Source organism: Frankliniella occidentalis, unplaced genomic scaffold (genome assembly GCF_000697945.3).
Source record: "Frankliniella occidentalis isolate FOCC.00 unplaced genomic scaffold, Focc_3.1 Scaffold11, whole genome shotgun sequence".
Taxonomy (NCBI): Eukaryota; Metazoa; Arthropoda; class Insecta; order Thysanoptera; family Thripidae; genus Frankliniella; species Frankliniella occidentalis.
Genome location: NW_026267141.1, coordinates 1,776,057 through 1,782,040, shown reverse-complemented (window position 1 = coordinate 1,782,040; position 5,984 = coordinate 1,776,057). Strand labels below are relative to the sequence as shown.

The following is a 5,984-nucleotide window of genomic DNA, read 5'->3' as shown; positions in this document are numbered from 1 at the left end:
CTGGGACGGGTTCTCTCTCTATCCTCCTGTCCTGTCCCTTTCTCTCTCTCTCTCTCTCTCTCTCTCTCTCTCTCTCTCTCTCTCTCTGTCTCATGACGCTATCTTTCAGTTTGGTACACGCTTCAGACAAACCTGATTTTGTGCTTGTATCGAAGTGGTACCAATACTGAAGCACAGAGGGGAGGTGGTTTGAAGAGGGCAGCGAGAATTACAGGACAGAGAAAAATGTGAAGGAAAAGGCAAAGCTAGGGTCCTGGCGCTGCCGCCGGTGCCGCGCGCGGACAGCGCCAACACAGCCCAACGGAACAGGGCACCGTTCCAGACAGTGTGAAGAGGGAGAGAGAGAGCAGCAAAGGAGAGGCGTGAAGCGGCGCATGATGTGGCCTGGCTTGGCGAGTTTGGGCGGGAGCCGTTACTGCACCACATCACTTCATTATATCAGAGCCAGCCTGCACATGATGCGTTAGGTGGGAGGAAGAGGGGGGGGGTGGAGAGAATGCACTCCCCCCTCATATTACGATTAATTATTATTTTAATACGTGCAGACAAGAATTAAAGGAAACACGCTGTTGCATTGTTTGCACGGCGTGCGAATGAGCCCAGCCGAACTTCACATGGCGGCCACCGGCGCCGCCCCCACCCCTTTCGCCGTCAAAACCCAATTACGCGCAGCATTTACGGTTTTTAACGGGACCCGACACCTCGTTAAAATCGTGCATCACTAAAAGGGTTTTTGTGCGCAAAAGCGTCATTTTTCCGTCCCACAAAAATAATGGAGAAAGAAATGTCGGGTCGGGTTGGCGGGGCGCCGCCGGCCGGTGTGCCCAGTGTGCCCAGCCCCAAGCCGGGCTCCTTGTCGGTCACACAACATCAGGACGGCCCGCCGGCCGAGCGGAGAGGTGCGAACAATGGGATGCAGATAGAGATATTACGGCACGAACGGGCCGAGGGTAGAAATGGGCCGGCCGGCCGGCTCGGAAAGGGGTGAGGTAAACTGAGGTAAACGGGCACGCAGGGACTGGGATCTCTAAAGAATAAAAAATGGGAGAGGGGGTTAAGAAAGGGATACGACACTATAGCTAAGTTGGGTTGGAAAAGTGGCGGAAAACGTCTACAATACTATACCGCAGAATCAGCAGAAACTGGGTACATCACCTTTTTCGGTGTGCCAATTATTTGAATGCCTAAAAAGGAGCATGTCAAAATGAGCACACTCAGAATAGGAATTAACTTACTTTGCATCGTTTTGCGGGAATTTGTCCCGACTTTTCCTCTTTGCAGTGCAGAAAAATGTGAGAAAGGTAGGAGAGGAAGCGTGTGAGACAGGAGTAGGAGTATTGGTGAAAGGTCTTCCAAAAATGGGTGGAGAAACAGAAAATGAAAATGGCGACAGTGGCAGGAGGGCAACATCAGCTGGAATAAGAGGTATAGAATTTGATGGGAGAACAAAAGTCCATGCAAAACGCAAAGGGCGAAAGGAGCTGAATAACGCCGTTGTAATTTGTATACGGCCAGCAGTGATGCCATAAACCTTGCACTTGACTGCGCGGTGGCGCGGCGTGGCGGAGCGCGGCCGGCCGGTGAGCGGTCTGTACGTGCTGGCCCCGCCCCGCCCCGCCCCGCCAGGCCGGCCCCCCGCTCGGACTCCACTCGCCTTGACCGTGGCCGACAACATCCAAGGCTACCACTACACTGCACTCATCAACCGCACCAGGAACACCGTAAAAAACACACGCACACACACAAACAAAAACAGCGGCACAAAAAAATGGGGTTTAGATTATTGTAAGTGCATACACACCGGGATTGGGGTCTTGGTTTACAACGGCAGAGTAGTTCATTCGGTTAGAGGCCTAGTTGTGCGTCGTTTTAACGAGTTTAGAAAGCAGGAGCCCTGCTCGCACTTGGCCTTTGGCAATGTGAGGGAGTCCGGCCATAAATTTCCACTGGCCAAGATGAGTGCGAGGTCCCATTGCCGACTGCCCTGTTTGCAGTTTTTAATTTATTCAAGATCTAGGGAGGCTGCCGACAATCAGCGCACCTTTCTCTTCTGCATTTAGCCGCCATAGAAATGTCTCAGATTTTCCAAATTATTCGATCTTTCATCCAGAACATGTGGTCTGTCTGCTCCTGCTGAATGGCTCAAAAAATGATGACATATCATTTGAAATTTGGCATAGTTCAGAAAATCTAGTGTTATTGCTTTAAAAAAAATACCTGGCTCACGCAGATATTCTTTTAAAATCATCATTTTAAAAAGTCGTTACAAAAATATCTCAAAATTTCCGATGAAGTCCCTTTGTTGCGCCCGGTTCCCGGCCAAAACCTAAAAAAATATACCTTTAAAAACAATATCGGTAGCAAAGTTTTTGGAAGAAAGCAGCGTGTCGCGCCCATCACGAACTGTCGTCGCGTCGCCCGCGGCGTTGCGGCAAAAAGGTGAGAGTACGGTACCGGGTACCCACCCGCCACCACGCCCCGCCACGCCCCGGCTGAAATTCATGCGGCTCGGGTGAGCGAGCGGCACCAGCTGAGGCACCACCAGGATTTCAGCTGCTGAGATAGCCGCGCGGCCTGCTGCCTGCGCTGCTGCTGCCGCGGGCGGCTCTCCGGCCTGCGCCGCAAAGCCCTCCCGGGGCAGATCTGATACCGCGAGGCGGCGTCGAGAAGGGCTGCCTCATTACAGCGAGAGCGACAAGGACGGCGAACCTCTCCCGAACGCTTCGGTGGCGGCGGCATTCGTGACCCGCACACGGAGGAAGCAGCAGAGAGCAGGCGTACGGGGTATGAAAAATTAACAAATAAAACGTTTGGTGGGGCGACGCCCGCGGCCGTTTCCGGCCGAATCCCCCGCAGCCATACCGGAAGAGGGGAACAATCGGTCAAAATTTAACGCGCGGGCCCCTCCCTTGCTTGTCATAGAAGCGGAGCAGGAAACCTATAACAATGTGAATAAGGTAAGAGTCGTCCGATCCAAAGTCCAAAGGGCTGCTGGAGTTAAAACATTGACATTGGTTGACACTCTGATTCGTTTTCCTTTGCTAGGCGTTACTATAAGATAAGCACAAGAAACGTAAAGTGGTTACGATGCATACAAAGTTGTTTAGAATTGCCAGAACAAAACAGTTACACAATACATCACATTTTTTTTTAATTTAATTTTTTGGAGCGTGAGAGATTTCAGGAACACAGCATAAAGTTTAGCGCAAGGTAAAAGTCGACAACTTACGCGCAACGCGCAACTATAAAGGCGCACTATAACGGTGCAATCCCAATTTCGCGACGAGACGTACACGGTGTTCAGACGAGCTTCCTAAATAAAGCCGCCGTCGCTGTGTGGGCCAACGTCCTCAGCCGGCGCCGGCAGTCGGCCCGCCTGGCCCAGCCTTGACCTCTGCGGCCTGAATCGCGGCGCAGCTCGTCCAGACTTTAGGGAATCTCTATTTACCCTTATCCCGGCTCGACCCGCACACCGCTAGCGGCGTGCCTTTCGGAGCATTTTGTGCATCGCGTCGTCAGGCGTGCCCGTAAAGAGGGCTCGCAACCATTACAACACGACATGGTCGCAGCACCACGTCGAACGCCCTGGCGGTCCAAAACGGTACGCGACGAGAACATATTGACATTAACGTGACATCGGCAGCTCATTTATAGTGGAGCACAGATTCCAGCTGCAGTATGAAATTTGTTGTAACAATTTGGACAGCATTTTTATCAGCAGCCCGTTTGTTTTAAAATTAAGATCGCTGGCGTTTTCGTCGGCATCGGGTTTGCGGATCTTAAAATGTTTGTCGTGTTTCAGCGGTGCATCGTGAACTTATCACGAATAATTGCGGCCTCTGCCCAAAATAAAATAACACCTGTACACAGTTGAAATATTCCCCGTCAATGAAGTAAGAATTCTTTCCGTTATAAGGGTCTTTACACAATTGCCACCCCGTAAACGTACTTTTATGTAATAAAAACAGCAGTTGTTAATAATCAATCTAGAAGGTTGAACTAAAATTGAGATGTGCTATTAAAATTAGTACCCTGACGACTGGACAAAAAACATGTGATTTCAATACTCCGTGACTGAAAATTTTCATAAAATTCTGTAGTACTCTGATCACACCGGTTGCTATCAAACTTAGCAACAAAATTGCTATTTGGGAACAACAATATTTTTAACACTTTGAATATTTGGCCTAGTGCATAAGTCAAAGCAGTTGTGTTGACAACAAATGAACTCTTTAGATTGCATGTTTTCGGCTTGAGTGGGTGTTGCGTGAAATACGAGGAGGAATCTGCGTCCTCAATTCCACGACAGCGAGAACTCAAACCTACACTCCATATCTCAGTGATTAACACACCGCTGGTACGACCGCGTGTCGACCAGTCCACGACACCCAGCCACAACCAGAGCCTTCGGAGCCTTCCACAACAGCAGCAACAACTGCCTCCGACTGAGCCGCGACTATGCCTGCGGATGCGGTGCGGCCGCCGCTGCAGCAGCTGCGACTGCTCCGGAGGGTTAATGACACCGATTCCTCAAGCAGAACAAGGAATGCAGCATAAAGCCCGAGCCACCTCGTAGGAATAATACGGCGTCCTCTTCCATTTCTGGATTCCTACGGCCGTAACTTCCTCGGGCCGTTTCCTGCGCCGTCGACCCTCCTGGCCCTGCGGCCGCCCGCGGCCCTCGGCTCCGCTCTGTACGCGGCAATTAAGGACTAAAGCCGATACAGTTCAATGTTTCGAACGCTCTCTCGCCGCGGTGCACGGAAGAACAACCATGAACTAGAAAGGTCTGTACGCAAATGTTGGTGAGACTATACTCCCTCTCTCTGGGTGGAAAAGGAATAATCCAAAGTTACCCGCTGAATATAACAGCTTGGGCCCACGAAGTGAATCCAGCCTGGTCTGTGAACCGCTTTTTGCTCCCCCGGCTTCGCGGTGGACATTTTTCTTTTGGACCCTACCCGGAGCGGCCCGTTAGGGGTCGGGTCCGGCACCATCTACGCGACTCTAAGCGGTAAAGGGTTCCTTGGCCTCTTCTAGGAGAGCTTCGAGCCATAGGCAGTGGCGTACCAACGCCCGCGATGAAGTTGCCTCACTAAACGAAATTACGAACTTCACTGTCTTCTGTTGAAAGCTTTTATGACCGTGCACCGCGTTCATAAGAGCCAAGAGTATGGCCGGTCCAAACATCACTACTGCTACTATTTTTCCTCGACCACTACGCAATATACCCGAAACGCACTCGTCACCCGATTTCCGAAACACTTCCTAACACTCTCGCTGGGAAACTCCAACTCCACCGGCACTCACTTTTTGTATATCACTCGTCCGGCTGTAGCTGCTGCTGCTGCTGCTGCACTCAATCCCAGGCACAATATCACTCAGGCTACAACAGGCGGCACTCTGTCACTCACGGCACTCTGTCCTACCCGACTCGCGGTGCGCGACCACACTCGACTTCGGGACAGCGGGACTGCTGCTCACGTCTCGTCTCGACTCGGCGGCTCAAGCGGAGCCCTAGCCGGCTGGAGGAGCACTGAGGCGGCGGGGCCGGCGGCCGGCGGCAGCGCCGCGCCAGAGCGCCGCGGCGGCCAGCCGGGGCAGCCAGCCACGGAGCCCCGTTTCGGCCCCCCTTTCCCCCCCGGAAGGGAGCGGGGAAAGGGGGATGGGAAAGGGAAGAGAGGGGGGGGGCGGGAAAGGGGAAAGGGGCGCGGAGGAGACAAGGGGAGGAAGGGAGAGGGGGAAGAGCCGCGGAGGACGAAGAGGGGAAGGGAGGAGGTAGTGGGTTAACTCGGACAGGACTAGCTAGCTAGCGCTGCCGCTGTCCGTCGCCCTATGCGCGGCGCTCCCAACGCCGCCGCCGCCGCTGCTGCAGGGCCGCCACAGTGGCGTGCAGTCCAAAAGCAAGAAGGCCAAGGCAAAGGCATAGATGCTGGAGCCCCGCGGCACGTCTCTCGCGGGGAAGGGAATGGCCAGCCCCCCCC

At 53.1% G+C, this 5,984-nt stretch overlaps 1 protein-coding gene across 2 annotated transcripts in view; it reads right to left on the bottom strand.

Moving 5' to 3' along the window:
- LOC127752374 (uncharacterized) overlaps positions 1–5,984 on the bottom strand; it is a 170,490-nt gene that overhangs the window by 67,873 nt on the left and 96,633 nt on the right. Inside the window, exon 1 of one of the 2 annotated variants that reach the window (XR_008012343.1) lies at positions 5,311–5,522. The exons of the other annotated variant lie outside the window; for it this stretch is intronic. The gene's annotated coding sequence lies outside the window, so the exon portion shown is untranslated. Of the gene's footprint in view, positions 1–5,310; positions 5,523–5,984 lie in introns of those variants that run through there. 2 annotated transcript variants of the gene reach the window in all.